This window comes from Leopardus geoffroyi, chromosome B1 (genome assembly GCF_018350155.1).
Source record: "Leopardus geoffroyi isolate Oge1 chromosome B1, O.geoffroyi_Oge1_pat1.0, whole genome shotgun sequence".
NCBI lineage: Eukaryota > Metazoa > Chordata > Mammalia > Carnivora > Felidae > Leopardus > Leopardus geoffroyi.
Genome location: NC_059327.1, coordinates 164,463,435 through 164,485,434, shown reverse-complemented (window position 1 = coordinate 164,485,434; position 22,000 = coordinate 164,463,435). Strand labels below are relative to the sequence as shown.

Genomic DNA, 22,000 nt, shown 5'->3' with positions numbered 1-22,000 from the left:
TATTCTGAAATGCAAATAACACAATAAGTAGCATTACTACTCCAAATAGTAATCATAAATTTAACAAAGTTTAATGGAATAACTATTTCTTTTCTAATGCTTCTCAAACTTGTATCACCCAAATCACTCAAGTATTAGTCAGAAGAACTACATATTCACCTATAACGATATATGTACCCAACAGTACTTTTGGAAGACCCCAGGGTAGCAGAGACCTACTGTATTCTGAACGCTTTCTCAATCTCTCAATTACTAGTCATAGTTTTACACTACACAAGTAGCACTCCTATCATTCTTCAAGTGAGTTCTCTATTTTAACCTATCAATGAATCACAGAAATACATACGTAGCCTAGAGCTTATTGTGAGCTTGCCAAAGACCAATCAAAATACCAGTCCTCGGGGCACCTAGGTGACTCAACTGGTTAAGCGTCAGACTTCAGCTCTGGTCACACAGTCTCACGGTTCTTGAATTTGAGCTCCGAGCCGGGCTCTCCATTGTCAGCACAGAGCCTGCCTCAGATCCTCTGTCCTCCTCTCTCTCTGCCCCTACCCCGCTGATGTGCACGCGCCCTCTCTCCAAAATAAATAAACATCTTAAAAATATATATCAGCCCTCTATTTTATTCTGTCTATAGATTCGGAGTTCTCCAGGTTGTATCATACATATGTATTTTTTGGTATCCTCACCATAGAGAGATAGCTACAGAAATCATTTCTTGAGGGCATATCCTTGGCAGAATAGAAAAATCCATTTTGGATAATTTTCTTTAACTATACTCCTCTCCACCTTTTAGATTATAATATATTAAAGAATGCTTTAAAAATGATAAGATCTCAGGGGTGCCTGGGTGGCTCCACTGGTTAAGTGTCAGACTCTTGATTTCAGCTAAGATCATGATCTCATGGTTTGTGGGATCGAGCCCCATGTTGGGCTCCACACTGACAGCTTGGAGCCTGCTTGGGATTCTCTTTCTCTCTCTGCCCCTCGCCTATTCATGCCCTTTAAAAATAAATAAATTTAAAAAAAGGGGGGGGGTAAGGTTTTAAAAATATAAATAAATCTATTAATTTTTAAAATGCTAAGATTTAGAATTTTTAAAATTCTTTAATGTTTACTTATTTTTGACAGAGAGAGAGAGAGAGAGAGAGAGAGAGAGAAAGCAGGGAGGGGTAGAGGGTGAGGGAGACACAGAATCCGAAGCAGGCTCCAGGCTCTGAGCGGTCAGCACAGAGTCTGACACGGGCTCAAACCCACAACTGAGAGATCATGACCTGAACCAAAGTCAGACACTTAACTGACTGAACCACCCAGGTGCCCTTTAATGTTTACTTATTTTGGGAGAGAAAGAGATCTCCAGCAGGGGATGGGCAGAGAAAGGGGGGGGAGGGGAGAGAGAGAGAGAGAGAGAGAGAGAGAGAGAGAGAGAGAGAATTCCAAGCAAGCTCCATGCTGTCAGAGCAGAGATGGACATGGGGCTCAGTCTCATGAATCATGAGATCATGACCTGAGCCAAAATCACAAGTCACACACTTAACTGACTAAGCCACCCAGACGTCCCAAGATTTAGAATATTTTTAAGGATTTCATACTTTCAATATTACCAGCCTTTTGCTGGGATCTTCTTGGTCTGGGGCAGATAATATAAAGCACTGCATACAGAAGATGGCTAAGGCAGTTCTCTTGCCCTCAAGGAGTTAGAAAGTAAGTTTCCCTCTTCCTTTTAATGAATTTCCATTTAATTCTACACTCTTTTCACTGGCACTTTAAGGATTCACGGAATTAGTTACTTGCTTTACATTTCTAAGTAGAAGGAAGACAGAGGTACATTCTAACACACCAAAGGAATGTGTACCAGGAAAAATACTCAATATATCTTTCAAAAATATTCCATTTAGGTATAGGTTCTGAACAAAATGTTCCTCAATATATAACGAAGTTTGGATTTAACAGAGTATCATACAATTCACTAAAATTTATCCGCAAGGAAATTAAAGTCTTCAATTATTAACATTCTTAGAAAGGGGACAAATATAAGGATTACCCGTCATATTAACACGTTTTATAGATATCTCAGAACTTATTAAACTGGTATCCAAAACAATTACAATATGATAAAAATCAGAAACTTGGCAACTTTTTCTATATAAAGTGTCAACTATCCTATCACTCCTAGAGCCTTCGATAGTCCCAACAAATTTCAGCCTCTTCAAAAAACCCTTATCTTTTCTGGAGTTTAAAAAAAAGATTGAAAGACTTTAGGTATGGAAGGAAAGATGCTCTCAGGTTCACTAGGTAATTAATACCACACATGACATACAAAGAAGAAAACGGGGTACGGGGTGGGTATAATAGGTAATGAAGATTAAGAAGTACACTTGCTGCTTTGGATTCTGTGTCTCCCTCCCTCGCTCTGCCCCTTTCCCACTCGCACTCTGTCTCCGTCTCTCTCAAAAATAAATAAACATTAAAAAAAAATTTTTTTTAAAGTGCACTTAGGTTGAGCAATCAGTTGATATATGAAATGACTGAATCACTATACTGTACACGTGAAACTAATATAACACTGTTAACTATACTGGATTTTAAATAAACAGATAAACAGTAATTATCTATAATTACATCAGTAACTAACATTTACTTCTTAGTGCACTTACTTTTCTACTTCTTATAGATATTCCAAACTTTCTACAGTGGATTTAACATTTTAAAACTTCACTACAAAAAGGGAGCAGGACTCCCTGAGGAAATGGCAGATTCTAGAGCTAGAGCACAAACACACGTGATAAACCTAGAACATCTTTCTACAAGCCAGAAAGTAGAAAGGGGCTCAAAATACAGAACAATGTGGGTATATCAAAAGGATATAGGAGCCAACTGAGAGAGCTGCCAATAGCCAAAGCTGTAATAATTTTTCTTTTTAAAAAAATGTTTGACTTATTTTTGAGACAGACAGAGCATGAGCAGGGGAGGCACAGAGAGAGAGGAAGACACAGAATCTGAAGGAGGCTCCAGGCTCCAAGCGGTCAGCACAGAGCCTGACACAGGGCTTGAACTCACAAACCTTGAGATCTGACCTGAGCTGAAGTCGGACACTTAACCAAAAAAGCCAACCAAGCACCCCTATAATAATTTTTTTGAGAGAGAGAGAGAGAGAGAGAGACAGAAAGAGAGAGAGAGAGAGAGAGAATGCATGCAGGCAAGTGGGGGAAACACAGAGGAAGAGAATCTCAAGCAAGCTCCATGCCCAGCACAGAGTCGGACATAAGGCTCTATCCAACCACCATGAGATCATGACCTGAGCTGAAATCAGGCGTCGGGTGCTTAACCAACTGAGCCACCCACGCACTGAACAATAATATAAACAATATAGTTTTGAAATATAACCCCAAGTATAAAATAAACATCCATGAATCTATACTGATATAAATAAATGACCAAATAAGTAACAGAGAAGAGACAAATCTCACAGTGTACAGAAAACAGTTAACCTAGCAGGTCTGTTACCCTTTGAAATATCTGCTTACAAGATTGGTTCTTACCTAGCATCTGAGAATTTCGATTTTAAGAGGGCCCCACCATTTTCCAGGAACTAAAAAGAGTGGTTCACTATGCCTAAACTGTCGGTACAAACAGTATAGTTTAGATTAAACATTTGCTTTCCTTCAGGGAGTCTAAAACTTGGGTATGTGTCAGGCAGAGGGTACCTATGTGACCAGCCCCAATAAAAATCCTGGGCACTGAGTCTCTAATGAGTTTCTCTGATTGGTAACATTTCACCCGTAATGTCATAGCTCACTGCTGAGGAATCACGTACTTCCCCTATAATGCTACTGGAAAACTCTGGAAGCTGGCACCTGGTTTCCCCTGGATTTTGCCCCACATGCCTCTTCACTTGCTTATTCTGCTTATTACTCTTATGCTATAATAAATCACAGCTGTGAGTACAACTATATGCTGTGTCCGCGAGTCCTTCTAGTAGATCATAAAACCCGAGAGGGGCACCTGGGTGACTTAGTCAGTTAGGTGTCCGCCTTTGGCTTAGGTCGTAATCTCAGGGTTCATGAGTTTGAGCCCTGCATTGGGCTGTCTGCTGTCAGCACAGAGCCCACTTCAGATCCTCTGCCCCTCCCCACCTGCCTCTCTCAATCTCTCTCTCTCAACCTCTCTCTCTCTCAAAAACAAATAAACATTTAAACCTGAGAGTGGTCTCAGGGACCTCTGTGACATATTCAGGAGAATTCCAAATAATTTATGTAGGTAATTTACCCTCAAGAAAAACATTACTCCCAACCCTTAAAAGCATGAGCTACACTAAGTGACTTTCTTCCAAGGCATACAAAATAGAAAGCAGGGAGAAAAGAGTAACTTTATTCTGGAGAAACCTGACATACACTACCTCAAGCCAGGAGATCAAGGTTAACATCATCACTGATAAGAGTACACACTCTTGATATATAATACAATATGATGAAATGGCACTTTATCTCTGTGTTCTTCCTGCCAAGAAGCCATAACCCGAGACTAACCATGGGAAAAAATTTTTTTGATAAACCTAAATTGAAGAGTCTGCAAATTACCAAACCAATATTCCTCAGCGTTATCAAGGTCATTAAAAACAAGGAAAGTGTGGGAAACTATAATATAAAATTATATATAAAATATCATACTCAGAGCATTCTGTAGATACTCTAAAAGGTAATAGGGCTAAAGACTACTATGAACGCTCCTTAACAAAGCTTCAAAGGATCCACAACAAGCCTCAAAGGATTAAATGATCTGTAAGTACTGCCTTTTAGAGCAAAGAATAACACTCTTTAAGAGAATGTAACAAAATCCAGCTCTTGACAATGTCACATTTCTAATCTCCAGCATCCAACAAAAAAATATTTAAAAATTATTAAAAAGTACTATTAAATTATCTGTCAAGATGTAGGAAAATGTGACCCATAAAATCAATATGGTAGATCTAGAAATGACAGAAATGAGGGAAATAGCACATGTGTTCTTTAAAAAGCTATTATAAAGTCTTTAAAAAGCTATTTATAAGTAGGCTGAAAGACTTAAAGGAAAAAAATAAACACAATGAAGAGAAAATAGAAGATATAAAAAGCAGACTCAAATAGAACTTTGAAAAATAAAATATACTATGTCCGTAACAATAAATTCACTAGACACACCAAGAAAAATTAGATTCTAGGAAAGAAAAGAACGGTCAACTTGGAGAAATGGGAACAGTCGCTCCAAAGTGAAGTGCAGATAACAAAACAATAAAAAGAGAATTCTCAAAACTCCAGTGACCTTTGGAACACCAAACAGTCCAACCTATTTGTAATTGGAATCTGAAAGGAATGAACAGAAAATATTCCCTACGGAAACAATAATTTTCTAAAATCGAGGAAAACTATCAACCCACAAATCCAAAACTGTCATCAAACCTCAAAAAGAGTAAACACGTAAACACACACACACACACACACAAACCATGCCAAGGCACATCATAATCAAACTGCAGATAACCCAATGACAAAGAGAAAATCTTAAAAAGCAGTCAAAGAAAAAGTAAGTTACATACAGAGGAAAAAAGATACAGATCAACACAGATGTTTCATCTGGAACAATACAAGGCACTGTCATGGGCACTGAATCTCTAAGGAGTTTCTCTGGTTGGTAACATTTCACCAGTAATGATATTGCTGAAAAGCTTAAAGCATGAAACTGATGACCTGTAATTCTATACCCAGTGAAAATATCTTGCAAAGATATACGCACAAGTTTTCTGAGACAGACAAAACCTAAAAGAATCTGTCACCAACAGATCTGCGTACAAAAAAATGTCAAAGTTCTTCAGGTCAGGCAGAAAGAGGATTATCCAAAATGAAACTTGAATTCACACCATTGATGGAGAATGCCGGGAATGGTACACCTGCATTTTCTCATTTTAAATTTCTTTAAGTTAATTGGCTGCTTAAAGCAAAAGTGGTTAACATACTGTCAGGTTTAATAACATACGCAAAAATAAAAATTCTGACTACAATGGTACAAAGGATGGAGGGGAGAAACAGAAGTATAAGATTTTAGGTTCTGGGGCGCCCAGGGTGGCTCCATCGGTTATGTGTCCGACTTCCGCTCAGGTCATGATCTCACACTTCGTGGGTTCGAGTCCCGTGTCAGGATCTGTGCTGACAGCTCAGAGCCTGGAGCCTACTTTGGATTCTGTGTCTCCCTGTCTCCCTGCCCCTCTCCTGCTTGCACTCTGTCTCTCTCTCTCTCTCTCAAAAGTAAATAAACGTTTTTTAAAAATTTAATAAAATCTTTAAAAAAGATTTTAGGTTCTTACACGATACATTAAATATTATGTTATTATTTGAAAGCAGACTGTGATAAGTTGAAATTCATTTTGAAAGCTCTGGAGCAACTAGTTTGAAAAAAGAGATAGTTTTTTTAAAAAAAGCCAATAAGAGAATAAGTTACAATACTAAAAAGTATACAATTAGTAACAAAAGAAGGTAACAAAAGAGGGAGAAAAATACAAACCATGCCACTAATTCTGCTAAATAGAAATCATCCAAACACTGGGTGCAAGCAGCCTGTCAAATGCTAAATGATGATTTAGTGAATAAAACAGATCTCTGTGCCCTAAGGAAGGTTAGGATACGGGGGGGGGGGGGGGGGGGGGAGAGAGAGAGAGAGATGGGGGGTGTCCCCACATATAAACATGCAAATATACATGACAAATTGTGACTAAGACTGTGACTAAGGCAATAAAGTGGATCTACTGACAAAGGAAAACAGTCAAGACCCTACTGAGCTAGGGTGGTCAGGGATGAACACTCTGAGGAGACAATACCAAATGTCCAATCTGTTCGGCAGCATATCTCCCGAAGGATGAATCTTTATGCTTAAACCCAAAAAAGAAAATAGGCTGAAATCAAAGTAACTCTGGCTGGCCAAGGATTAAGGTGCTAAAGTCATACCCACTTGGTTCTTTCACTTACCTGAGGACATTTGCCAAGAACCCCTGAAATATCCAGAGGGCCCCCACGAAACATTGAAATTGGTAATCGGATAGCATAGAAGAGTTGTGAGCAGGAATGAGGCCAGACAGACCAGCAGACTGGTTAGGAGACTGTGTTCTCCTGAAGTCTCCTGAAGACGTTGCTGAGGTGAGAGACACTAAAGGTGTCTCCGAGGTGAGAGATACTAAGAAACTAAATAGTATACCTACAGGAATCAGGAAAAAAGCAATAAAGATAGGAATGAGAGGAGAGATTCCAATTTTTCCTACTAGATACTTCTTGATGTATTTGATGACTGACAGGATAAGGGGAAAAAAAGCAAAGCTGAAATCTCAAAAGTGAGCCCTAGGTTTAGGTAACCACGTGGGTCACGGCGCTAACCATGGGAGAGCCAGGTGTAGGTCACATCAAGAAGAGTTTGGGCTACATACCTCTAAAGTACAAAAAAGATGTCAGGACTACAGATAAGAGGAGAATACAGAGACAGAAGAGAAGCAGACAGACAATCTACCCCACAAGCTCTCTAGCTGTCTTTTCCATTGATGAGGGGGGAAAAAATGAATTCATTATTTTCAAGTACCTGCTAGCCAACAATAACCACAAAGTAATGGATACAGCAGAACTGAAGAAAATTCAAACCAAAAATAAATAATAAACAAACAAATACAGAGAGAGAGAGAATTCAAATACAGAGAGAGAGAGAATTCAGAGAGAGAGAGAATTCAAATACAGCACTATGAGAGAGAGCCAACAAAATAAACAAGTCAGTAATGAAGGGAATCTGCCCCTGAAATGCATCAGAATTCCACCTTGATTTCTGGTAGTAAGGTTTGCAGGTGACATCCAAATTCATTGCTCATTTTGGAAATGGAAATCTAGTTTCTGAATTAACAGCCATAGCTGGAAGAGGATTTCTAACAAAGATACGTTTTATACAAACGTCACAGACTGGACCAATGCATCAATACGTTCACAAATTAGCAACATAAAATCTGTAAAGGAGCATTTTAACTAAGCTCTATAATTTGAGGTGTGGTTACCTATGCAGCAATTATATTACAATTGTGTGTGCTGTAAGGTACAATTACTGCTACCTTCCTGACACAGGGTATTTATTAATAGTCCAACTTGTTCCTAGCTTTTGGTTTAAGTTATTTTTATACATTTCACACATTAAAAAAAAAAAAATTGCTTCCTCTGCTTAAAATGAAGTAGTCCAGACCCTGTAATCATATTTTCTTCCTTGCCTTCACAAACCATACCAATTTGGTCCAGTGCTAAGACATTATTATTTCTCGAATGAGAAGAAAACCTGCTTATGAATATATTTAAAATTAATTCTTGAGGTCGTATCTGGAAATCAGAAATTATTTTCAATTACCTGAAATAATTTTTGACGATACTGTTAATAAAAGCCCAGAGTTAGAGGCACCTGGGTGGCTCAGTCAGTTGCGCGTCTGACTTCTGCTTGGGTCATGATCTCACAGTTCGTGAGTTCCAGTCCCATATCTGGCTCACTGCTGTCAGCACAGAGTGCACTTCAGATCCTCTGTCTCCCCTTTTCTGCCCCCTCCCCCATTCACGCTCTCTCTCTAAAAAATGAAAATATTAAAAATAAATTAAAAAATAAAAATAAAAACCCAGACTTAAATTCTCTATTCAAAAGGCTACTCACTATTAGATTTGTATTTTTATCACAATGCACGTAATGTATATTCACTGCCCCAAAAGAAACCAGAATTGTCAACACTAAGATACTTTCACTGCCACTACATATTATAGAGATATACTGGGAAGAAAGGGGTATTATATGCATTATAATTAGTCAATCCGACTGGCAAAAGATAGATAAAATTCTATAAGCTATGAATAGGGTGAACACAAAATGACCAAAGCAGGACTTTTTTGATCACAAAAACAGGCACCATTGATGACATGCCAGAACAGAGATACAAACCACAAATGACTGGGGTCTATGGAGACCTATGGTCACCTTATCCAAAAAGTAAAGGCTTGCCATTTCCTGCCAATGCTCACCTTTCTGGATTTTTCCTGCATTGCCAGTGACATGTAACTTACCATCAACTAGAAGTTTTTATCATTAAAGCCACCTTTGATATCATTCTCAGTTTTACAACAAAGGGGTGAGTCAGCAAGGCTAGAGGAGTAGAGGAGTCGAAACCAGGAAAGGAAAGGAGATGTCAATACATTGCACAGGGAACCAAATGTACAGACAAAAACCACACTTAGCAAACGGAGTATCAGTAGGGGTAGGAAGCAAAGATGAAGAGACTGTCCAGCAGAATTAAATGGGCAAGCCCAAAACACAGAAAAAAAAGTACAGGTAAGCTTAACGTATACTGTACTAAGAAGAATCTGGAAAACTCTACCTTCATAATCTTAATATTCTTCAAAGACCCACTCTAAACCTAGTAAATCAAAACCTATGTTTTTATAAGATCCATAGGTCATTCTCAAGCACATCAAAGTTTAAGAAGAGCTATTTTAAAATACACTGATATAAAAATATCATTCTCTTATTTATGCCATTTTTAGTACACACTTATACTCGTTTAAAAATAGAGATTAGGAAAATTCAGAAGCCTAAGAAATAAATTTTCTGTATTCCCTACAAAGAACTTTTCAGAGATTTTTTGTTTCGCTTTTTTAATGTTTTTTATGAATTTATGTTTTTATTTTTATTTATTTTTTTTTCTTCAACGTTTTATTTATTTTTGGGACAGAGAGAGACAGAGCATGAACGGGGGAGGGGCAGAGAGAGAGGGAGACACAGAATCGGAAACAGGCTCCAGGCTCTGAGCCATCAGCCCAGAGCCCGACGCGGGGCTCGAACTCACGGACCACGAGATCGTGACCTGGCTGAAGTCGGACGCTTAACCGACTGCGCCACCCAGGCGCCCCTTATGAATTTATTTTTGAAAGAGATAGAATATAAGTGGGGAAGGGGCAGAGAGAGAGAGAGAGGGAGACACAGAACGTGAAGCAGGCTCCAGGCTCTGAGCTGTCAGCACACAGCCCGACATGGGGCTCAAACTCACAAACCGCAGGATCATGACCTGGGCCAAGGTCACTTAACCAACTGAGCCACCCAGGCATCCCAGAGGGTTTTTTTTTTTTTTTTTTAAATAATTTCTTCATCAACTAGACTAGAAATATATACCAGCTTATACTTCTTTAGAATAGTATAAGAGAGCATCACACAGCTTACCTATTCTTAAATCATTCTTTAGGGGAAAAAAGCTATCAAAAAAACTAAGAAAAAGAAGAATTTAGAATTTAGGTAAGGTGACTATAATTTACATCTGTGATAATGAGGTTATTTTGGATTCTTTAACAATTTAAATGAAGGGATCAAATGATGGAAGGTTCACTTTGCCGATACAGATTTTAGAAAAATATAAAGCTAAACAACAGACTAATCCTCATCTTAATGGCCATCTTTCTACAAAGAATCACCTGAGATTAGGTAATTACCTTTACAGTTACTATCTGGACCTTTCCAGAAGAGGTTTGCCAACCCATGTTCTAAATCATTACTTGTACGACTTGGGGATTTTGTTTGTTTTTTTTTTGTTTGAAGCTACTGGAAGGTTAGTTTTGCCTCAGGAACCACTGCCCCACCGAGCAACGTGCTAGATGGTTTCAAAGGAAAAGCCAGGTGCTAAATATGGCAACTGACAGCAGCTCTCAGGAACAAGTAAAAACTTGCTCTGGTCCATAGAAGACAAGAATCAAAGGAGAGAGGACTCTAAAATCCAACAAACATTTACTAGCTGCCTACTAAGTACTTGGCATTGGGCTAGGCTCTGGAGCTACTCACATAAGATCAAGTCTATTCACAAAGAATTCACCATCTGGTAAAGGAAACAACACGTTTGTATTAAATGGAATAGCAGAAGCTAGTGGACAATGAGTTAGAGTCCTGACACAAAGAATAATTAACTGAGCTGGGGGCAAGGGAAATGATTCAACCCCAATGTTGGTCATGCAGAGACCTTCAGCTCTGGTTCCAGGACAGGGCCAGGGAGAAAGGCATAGATCCACAGGTGCCTCAACCCAAGGCGACCGCCTGTATATGGGTGGAGTTAACCCTTGGCCTGTATGCTGCTTCCCGAACTCCCTTTATAGCACGCTGTATTTTTTGTTGAACTTTTCTAGTATATTCCTTTAGTTACATTTTAAACTTACACTCAGCTTCAGTCATCTTTACCTCTTTTACTGAGCTCTTTTTAAACTTCATCTTTATTTTCTTCAGTGCCTTCTGACAGACATTATTTATCACCTTTTTTGCCTTTTTATGCCTTTATGATTTCAGCATGTTTTGATTAACATTTATTTAGTTGTATATTTTTCTTATCTCCTTTGTTTCAACTATCTTATCCCAGACATAATACCTTCAGTTGACAGGAGGAATTGTAATATTTTAAAAACGAGTATCACCACACCAGTACTCTGGAATGAATAGCAGTTCTGTGATTAGAAAACGGCAGAGAACACGGGGACAGAGAGAAAGCTATTCCCGACCCCTTAAAAAGGGAGACAGATGCATCTTTATTTCAATTAACTTTCTTGCAAGTCCTTTCTAAAGGCCAAAGTAGTAAAACCCTGACCCTAACTGAAGCCATGCTTAACAGTGCCAATAAAAGAGAGAGAGAGAGAGAGAGAGAGAGAGAGAGGCAAACCACAAGAGACTCGTAATAACAGAGAACAAACTGAAGGTTGATGGAGGGAGGGAGGTGATAGATGGGCATTAAGGAGTGCACTTGTGATAAGCACTGGGTGTTGTCTGTAAGTGATGAATCACTAAATTCTACTCCTGAAACCAATATTACACTGTATGTTAACTAACTAGAACTTAAAGAAAAAATATATGTGTATATATACACACACACCCATGTAACAAGGAGACAGTCTCAAGTGACCCTTCTTATGAAGTGTTAGGCTAACTTTAAAAACAACCAAGAGAAATTACAAGGTCATGTTGCCGCACTAACTTCTAAAAACCTTTGTATGTGAATCACACACTCACTTAGCCGTGGTTATCTGGACGAGCACACGCTGTGGACAAAGAAGGAAGCACAGGAAAAAGTGTTGCAGCACAAGCTCCTGTGAACTGTCACGTAGCTAGCTATAAATCACAAGCTCAAGTTTCTGGAATTATGCACAATAAAAGACCTAGATCCAAATTCCTAGAGTATTTTCTATGATGCAATGATCCAAGGACAAGTTCCAGTTAAATGTGATTCATCTACCTCCAAGTCAAAAATCCAAACGTTTTTATAAATAATAAAAGCCACCGTGCATTATTAAACTATGTGTCAATTCTGCTGCCATCTTTTACAGTCTTGAAAGCAATGCTACAAAAGAAGCTATCACTCAAATGGATAAGTGAGGTTAACTGGCCTAGAGAGAGAAAGCAGACCAGTCAAGGACACGCAGCCAGTGACCACGGGAGCTCACCTCAGTCTGGATCAAAGCCCCACTCCAACTCCTTCCAGAGTACTTCACTGCCCCTCTCCTATCATGCCTGTAGTAGGTCTTCCCAATAGCTCTCCTCTGTTATGAGAATGCTCACAGATCCAGACAAGGTGTAAATGTCGGTAAGGCTTCTACATCCTTCAATGATTACGGCTTGAAAAGTACTCCAAAGGCTTTCATAAATAAGGGACCCTGCTTGATTTCATGACACTATGAGAGCCCAATGCTTCCAAATCCCACTTGCATAAGCAAGAAAAATTCCTGAACTCCTTCACACATTTCCACAAATTATCATTTGGGTCAGACCAGAAATTCCAGAGCAGACTGATTATTATTTCAAGCTCAGGTTCTTCGAGGACATTGCCTTGCCCAACATCCTTTTTATCACATTTGAATTCCATACGTTTCTCCAATCTCCTTAGGTCTGTTCTCACTACAAGCATGAGAAGTACCAGAAGAATCTCCCAGGACTTTCTCTAAACTCCCTATTAATAGTCCAGTCTCACATGAAGATATAAATCACTCTTTACCCATCCCGTTCCCTTCTAAAAAGAAACTGGCCTGCCGTGGTATTCCTCTGCCCAATACAGGGCATATCAAACAAAAATGAGCTATTCTGGAGATACGAAATCTAATGACTGAGAGCTATGGATCTGCAAAAACAAAACTGAAAACAGATCACTTATTAAATAGGAAATCCAGTTAGTAACAGTATCCTCTTTTCTTTACTAGTCAAACATAGATGGCAGCCTTTAAAACTCAACCACGAGGCATTTGGAATTTTACAGCAAGTGCTACATTTTACTTTGTCCCTGCTAGGGAGCTAGGCCGAATACCTCAAGAGAGGCATACTAGTATACTATTTAAGTGTTTATTATCCCATGGAGTCATTAACACTTTGTAATGAAATGGAATGGTATCCCAATGTGTGTCTCTTAATTGTTTTTGTAAAAGTCACGTGAAACGGCTATTCACTTAATCAGCTTATGTAACCAGAGTGGTATAAAAATAATTATCAACTAGTCATTAAAGTGAAACACAGGGTCTCAAAGAGTAAGTCTTTCTATTGGAATTAAAGTTTTTTTCCTATTGAAATACAGCTCTTAATTAAAGTGAAACCACCAAAAAGGATATGTTCTTTAATAGCACAATTAAATTTGATAGATGCACCACTCTTTTAAAAAATAGATTTCAAGGTCACGATCTCGCGGTCTGTGAGTTCGAGCCCCGCGTCAGGCTCTGGGCTGATGGCTCAGAGCCTGGAGCCTGTTTCCGATTCTGTGTCTCCCTCTCTCTCTGCCTCTCCCCTGTTCATGCTCTGTCTCTCTCTGTCCCAAAAATAAATAAACGTTGAAAAAAAAAATTTTTTTTTTAAAAAAATAGATTTCATACATAACAATTCCACATCAAACACCGCAATGAGATGGAGGGCAGGGAACAAATGCCTGACTCTACACCAACGACCACCATTTAGTAGCTAGAAAACCTAAAATAATTTGCTTAAGCCACTCTGAAGTTTTAAAACTCTAACAACCTTTCTCGGGGCGCCTGGGTGGCTCAGTCAGTTAAGCATCTGACTGCAGCTCAAGTCATGATCTCACAACTTGTGAGTTTGAGCCCCGCATTGGGCTCTGTGCTGACAGCTCAGAGCCTAGAGCCTGCTTCAGATTCTGTCTGTCTGTCTGTCTGTCTGTCTCTCTCTCTCTGCCCCTCCCCTGCTCACACTGTCTGTCTGTCTGTCTGTGTGTGTCTCTCTCTCTCAAAAATAAATAAATAAATAAATAAATAAACAAACAAACAAACAAACAAACATTTAAAAAAATGTAAAAAACCACCTTTCTTGGGGCGCCTGGGTGGCTCAGTCGGTTAAGCGGCCGACTTCGGCTCAGGTCATGATTTCGCGGTCTGTGAGTTCGAGCCCCGCGTCAGGCTCTGTGCTGACAGCTCAGAGCCTGGAGCCTGTGTCAGATTCTGTGTCTCCCTCTCTCTGACCCTCCCCCGTTCATGTTCTGTCTCTCTCTGTCTCATAAAATAAATAAACGTTAAAAAAAATTTTTTTTAAAAACCACCTTTCTCACAAGGTTTTCAGAAAGACTTGGAGAATACTTGCTCATTCAACCAGTATTTATTGAGAAACTATTACGTTCCAAGCCCTGGAACACATCAGTAGGCAGAGGAAACTCTATGCTCAACTTACATTCTACTTGAGGGAGAAAGAGAACAGGTATGTACTAAACAGGTAGACAAAACAGACCACTTAAGTTATGGGTAAAACAAAACAAGGAAACAATGCCCAGAATACAGAAGGTGCTCAAAAGCTTCTTCCATCTGTAATGTTGATACATACTCAGTCCTGTTCAACGTGTCATTACCTCTGTTCTTGGTGAATTATAAAAATCAATCTTATACTATATTTATACTCACTTATTCTTGACTCAAAACAGAATGAACAACAACAAAATTAAGGTTGATTCCATCAGAATAAAAATAACCCAATCTTGGAGATGCAAGGACTTTGCAGCTGTCACAACAGAAGCCTGTGGAAACACACTGCCTGATTCTTAGGATCTGACTCATGACCAAGCCTAATAGTCATTGTTCTTTAGTGGTCAGACAACATTGTAGTATATTCTCGATCAGTGAAGGGCATTTTCTCCCCACCAACTTTTATGCCTGAAGACAGATATTATGTATGCAATTCTAATATCTCATCAGTGAAATCAGTCTTTGATCACATTAGAACTCTACACCAAAAATATATGGATATTTAAGCACAGTTATGAATAAGATTACATCCCATGAACACCTTGGGTCCTTTTTTTTTGTAATAAAGAATTTGGGGCAGAAAATAAGCAATTTACTTCTTTAACAAAATTGCAATATTACACAACTATATACAGTAGAGTTCCTTTACTATAAATTGTAACTATTAACTAATCATATAGTCAAAAATCGCCATTAAAGTTGGAATCAGGGGAAACAAAGATCAATAGGTCCACTGAAGGTTTTATTTTAACTTAAAATATAAAGTCCATGGTTTATTCCTGGCATTTTGATATAGTGCCAAGTCCTTAAGGTGAATTTGCTGATCACAGCGCTGTCTGCCTTGCCCAAAATCCAACCCATGTACATCATCTATGATTTCCAATTTCAATTTCCTCAAAGTGGAGAGGGAAGTTGAAGGTATCTGATGGAAAGATCCTTCTAGTCTTATACCCTTCTCTGACTTGCATGTAGCTCAAGAGCACTTTTAATTTTTTAGTTTTTTAGGAATTCATTTTATGGAGTCTGACCACAGCAAACTTGTTTACACCAAAACAACCCCTTCTTTTCAGTCTGATACTTCACTGAATTAGGTAATACCTAACTAAATTGCACGATCACCATTACAAGAGTGATTGGCATAAACAGGTTTGGCTTAAAACACAGCCAACTCGGGGCGCCTGGGTGGCGCAGTCGGTTAAGCGTCCGACTTCAGCCAGGTCACGATCTCACGGTCCGTGAGTTCGAGCCCCGCGTCGGACTCGGGGCTGATGGCTCAGAGCCTGGAGCCTGTTTCCGATTCTGTGTCTCCCTCTCTCTCTGCCCCTCCCCTGTTCATGCTCTGTCTCTCTCTGTCCCAAAAATAAATAAACGTTGAAAAAAAAAAAATTTAAAAAACACAGCCAACTCTTGGTAAGCCCACACAACCCAACCTGTTGGGTGCAAAAGTGGTGGGAAAGGCTTTGGACAGTGTGCAGTGTCAGCCACAGGCATCTGTAAATAGGTTTTACAGAGAAACAGAGGATTTCTGGCAAATCCAGTCATCTGTTTGAGAATGTCTACAAAATTCTTAAAATATCATGTTGACTTAATATCCAGAGACAGTTACAAAGTGAAAAAAATTACCAAAAGCAAAGAGAAATGTTCAAAATATCAACCCTGAAAACACCTTTAAATTCTATGCATATTTTTGTGAAGGAAACCCCAAATATCTATGAACATTTCTAGGGTCGAAAAGTACCAGGAAAATTTCTGTATATTGCAGACTGGCTTATTCTCAATTGATTCTCTCACAAAAGCATAGTTATCAGTCCATATTACAATCTTGTCTAACATCCCTTAAAATGACATTTTCCATTTTGAGTTAACAAGTAAATAACTCGGCACCTGATGCAAGTACAAAGAGAGATTCCACACCAGTTTCTCTCCAAAGAATAGTTCCTTCTCTGTATTAGTGATATGAAATCTCTCGATAGCCTTGATCTCTCCTTTTATTACATGAACAAAACTGTAACACCCCTTAGAACTGCACCCAGTCATATCTGCGTGACTTCTGGCTAAACTACTGCATTATCTCTATCCCAGAACCACCAGAAAACAGGAAGTAAAATTCACTCAAGCTGAGTTGCAAGCAACCTATTTGCAGACGGCTGGGAATCATGTGTGTCTTATTCTTATCTACAATATAAATTTAGTATCACATCTTGAGATTCAAGAAAAGGAATTTGATCAGTAACTTGAAATTGAAGAACCAGACATTTTAAAACCAAATCTCTCTACAGAAATTGCCAAAGAAGTCCTGTAAGTTAATTTTAAGTCACTCTATAAAGCTGAATTTTTTCCTAATTTTTTTATACTTATTTATTTGTTTGTTTGTTTGTTTATTTATTTAAGAGACAGAGAGGGACAGAGTACAAGCAGGGGAGGGGCAGAGAAAGGGAGACACAGGATCCAAAGCAGGCTCCAGGCTCTGAGCTTTCAGCACAGAGCCTGATGCGGGGCTCGAACTCACAAATTGCAAGATCACGACCTGAGCTGAAGTCGGACGCTTAACCGACTGAGCCACCCAGGCGCCCCAAACTGAATTCTGTTCTTGAAGAGAAAAACTGGGCAATAGTTATTCCACAAAGAACCTGTAGCCTCTGAAATTTCAAACAGATTCTTCAGCACTCCATGATTCTGCTTTGCTTTTGACCACGATTGGTAAAAGGATAAATACTAGGGAAAATCCTTAACCACTGAGTGCTTATTTGCAAATTAATATAAATTGCAAATCTTATTATTACACTTTGTAACGTGTGTGCTGTATTCAAAAATGTGTAAAGTAGTCTTAAAAAAAAAAAAAAAAAAGGAACCGTATTAAACAAATGGACATAGCAGAGAACATTTAAGCACCAAGTCCAACCATGCAGTCCTTGGTACGGTAAGGAAACTAAGATGATTCAAGACTGAACACTAAAGTAAATTTTTAATAGCTTAAATCACTGCACATATAAATATATTCATAGGTTTCACATATGCATACACTGCTGAACACAAAACTAAGGGCTGAATGACTTACAGATTTTAATTTAAATGTTTATTTATTTATTGAGAGAGAGTGAGAGAGAGCGAGAGAAAGAGTGTGCACCAGTGGGGTTGGGGGGTAGAGAGAGAGAGAGAATGAGAGAGAGAGAGAGAGGAAGAGAATCCCAAGTAGGCTCCACACTGTCAACGTAGAGCCCGTCCCGGGGCTTGGTCTCACGAACCAGGAGATCTTGACCTAAGCCAAAATCAAGAGTCGAATGCTGAACCAACTGAGCCACACAGGTTCCCCTACAAATTTTAATTTAAATTAAGACACACTAATCCATCAGTGGCCTCACCTTTACTTCATCCACCCAAGTATGTGAAGAGCATAAAAATGACTTCTAACCATTACATTGTAAATGCCAACATAAATTTCTTCTGAAAACTTAAATTTCCTTCTCCTTTCTTTTTCACAATTGATATTTTTAAAACAAAATATACGGTTTCTCATAAATATGACCCTATTTTTTAAACTGACAAGAAATAGGGAGAATACAAAAAACCAGGGACAAGCCCTGCCCTGGGGAGCTTAAATTGAGAAATTTGTGAATGGTAACTTGGCATTGTGTATTCAAATTTAAAATGTACAAAGAAATTTATACTGAGAAGTAATCATACAGAGGTAAAAAGTGATATAAATGAATATGTTACATAATTATTTTTAATAACTAAAAATTAAAATCATTCTAAATGTTCATCAGTTTAAGACACTGATTGAATAAACCATTATATCCAACAATGGAGAGCACTTTAAGTGAGACAGAGAGATGTTTATGATGTATTAAAAGAAAAGGCAAGTATCAGAGGAGTTTGGATAGTAAATTTCATTTTTAAATTCTAGAAATAAAAATGTGCATGTGCATATGAAAATATGCATAGAAAACAGCTATAAAAAAACTTAAGAGAACTTACAGAAACTCTTCTTTCTACTAAATATTACATTAATTTATATGAGCAGTTATTTATTCCCTAAGATTAAAAAGTTCATAATCATGGGAATGCAAGCTGGTGCAGCCACTCTGGAAAACAATATGCAGGTTCCTAAAACTAAAACTAGAACTACCCTATGACCCAGCAATTGCACTACTAGGCATTTATCCACGGGATGCAGGTGTGCTGTTTCAAAGGGACACATGCACCCCCATGTTTACAGCAGCACTATCAACAATAGCCAACAACAGCTAAAGTATGGAAAGAGCCCAAATGCCCATTGATGGATGAATGGATAAAGAAGATGTGGTATATATATACAATGTAGTATTACTCGGCAATCAAAAAGAATGAAATCTTGCCATTTGCAACTACGTGAATGGAAGTAGAGGGTATTATGCTACGTGAAATTAGTCAGTCAGAGAAAGACAAATATCATATGACTTCACTCATGAGGACTTTAAGAGACAAAACAGATGAACATAAGGGAAGGGAAACAAAAATAATATAAAAACAGGGAGGGGGACAAAACAGAAAAGACTCATAAATATGAAGAACAACCTGAGGGTTACTGGAGGGGGTATGGGAGGGCGGATGGGCTAAATGGGTAAGGGGTATTAAGGAATCTACTCCTCAAGTCATTGTTGCACTACATGCTAACTAATTGGGATGTAAATTTTAAAAAATTAAAAATAAAATTTAAAAAAGGTCATAATCATACAAAACATTTTAACATTTTAAAGTGTTTTAATCAAAAATGTAAAAACTTAGAGCATTTTTCCATCTTCTTCCTAAAGGATTTTCCTGTCTTAATATTTGCCAGCTGCTATACACACAGCTGATTTTTCTCTCAATTTATAAGAAATACTATTCTCTCAGACTTTAAAAGACACCAAATTCGATATTGCTGGATTAAAGAAAACAAAGATACTATGACACAAAATAATCATTATATTCAAAGATGTGACTTTTTTGATATTTTACTCCAAATAGTCACTATCTTTAGAACAAAGAGTGGGATATATATATATATTTTTTGTAAGAATGGGATATATTTTTTAAACAAAATAAGTGGCTTCTATAGTGATAAAACCTGTATCTTAATTTTCATTTACATATCCCATAGGTTGTACCAGTAATATTGTCTCAATAAATATAATACATTGTTCATCAAAATATTTTCCAAAGATCACCAAACTTTTTACTGTATTAATGGCTTTATCTTGATCCATACCATCAATATTTCTCCATCTAAACTCAAAACAAAAACTTGGATACTATAAAAAAAAACATTAGATCAAATAGACATTTACTATATTAAACATTTTTAATAAACTTGATTTTCAAAACAAAAACGTATGCTCGTTAGAACTGTACTTACAAAAATAATTTTCCTTTCCTAAAGTATTTTAAAGAATTGAAAATAGTACATTTTTACTTTACCTAGTTGGTGATGTTGGTGTTTGTCATAATTAGTGTGACAGAAATGGATTCCATCTTTCTCATCTACAATCTTCTCTGATGAAAGTAAACTAAGACGTTTCATCTTAAGTAATCTTGGGGAGCTTTTCCGAAAACTATCTCTAGTGTCCAAAACCACATCTCCCGAAAGAATGGGAGGAACAACTCTCTTTAAAAAATCCATTTTAAGGTTCTTCTGCATTACCAGATCCAAAAGCACACAGAAAGATGGTTGCACCAGCTTCCCGGTGAGAAGGGAAGGTACATTCTTTGTGTCAAAGAGCAAAAAACTGTCATTGTGTACTTAGGTGGTGCTAAATGCCAGCAAGTCAACTGCCAGCTGTTTTGAAGCTGATTTGGACACCATTTGCTGTTCGTACTGATAACAGGCCAAACAGCTAGAGACCATGAAACTGCACTTCATATACACATCTAGCGTCCGTGTACAATGGGTGTTAACGGCAATACTGAGACCATAAAATATTTAGCGTCCTCTTGGTTTACCATCTAGACTTTGAAAACCTATGCTGTGATAATGTTAAGGCAAATTTACTTTCGTTTGAGGCGTGTCTTTCTTTTAAAGAAACTTCCAACAATTTTCTTATCTGAAAATTCCCTGATCACCTCAGAAACATCAAGTGTTATGGGACATTGAAAGGAGTATTTTAAAACTTTACACTGTATTGTGAACATTCTAGTGTACTTTTAAACACAAAATCTTCTCCTTACAGTCAATCGTAATGATCAATAGTAGCAATGAAAACGGTGGCATGAATTACCAAGAAAAGATGGATAACTTAAAAATACATGGATCTGAGAATATAAAGTTGAAGAATTTAAAGTATACTTATTTAGTTCTATAATTCCGGAAATCAACCTTACATAATTTAATTCCAAATAACTGAGCATTCTACTAAATATTTTAAAATAGCAAAAGGCAGATGATCCTATTGTCTTCACATCACCCAGAAGCACAACAAAATATGCAAGTGAAAGGTGCCTATGTAAGAATTTGGGAACTGAAATCAGTATCTTGTTTTCTCCTTTCCTTTGCCTGCCCTCTGGTGGGGTACTAAGTAAGCAAGAAGGACATAAAAATACAGAAGGATCAGATAAGGCATAAAGTCCCTAAATAATCAAATTTAAAACTTTGAAGGATATACATGTTAATCATGAAAAATAAATAAATGTAATTCACTCAGTGAAACACAAGTACAATCTCCTTCTTCTAATAGTCAACATGAAGAAAGTAATTTACATATTTTAAAAGATGAAGCATAAGAGTCTAAATAGGCATCAGAAAAAATTGTCATGTATAGGAACACCCAGCTTGCTCAGTCAGAAGAGCATGTGACTCTCGATCTTGGGTTGTTATGTTCAAGCCCCATGTTGGGTGTAGAGATTACTTAAAAATTTAAAAAGTCTTATAAAAAAAACGGTAATGTAAAAACAAGCAAATTTCTCGTCCTGAATTGCTGAGTGTAATCCTTATTAAACACTTATTCTACAACACATTAATTATGGTGTAGAATTTATTTCATTCATTTAAAAGGTAATAATTGAAGGTCTCTACATGCAAGGCAGTAAATAATACATTAGTAAAGTTCAGGGAAATTTTAGAGGATTTATTAACACATATCCTGTCTCAGGGAATCCTACAGTAAAAATGAGGGAAAAACAAGGAAATCAAATGAAAGACTAAAGCAGGACCATACTTACTAGAAAACAAGTTGACTTTTAAAAAAAGACTTCTAAGATGC

At 37.8% G+C, this 22,000-nt stretch overlaps 1 protein-coding gene and 1 pseudogene across 3 annotated transcripts in view; one reads left to right on the top strand and one right to left on the bottom strand.

The window, feature by feature from the left end:
• The window catches only part of FRYL (FRY like transcription coactivator), a 272,775-nt gene that overhangs the window by 179,975 nt on the left and 70,800 nt on the right, over window positions 1-22,000 (bottom strand). The gene's annotated exons all lie outside the window — the stretch shown is intronic.
• Window positions 7,095-22,000, top strand: part of LOC123596469 — a 35,779-nt pseudogene continuing 20,873 nt past the window's right edge.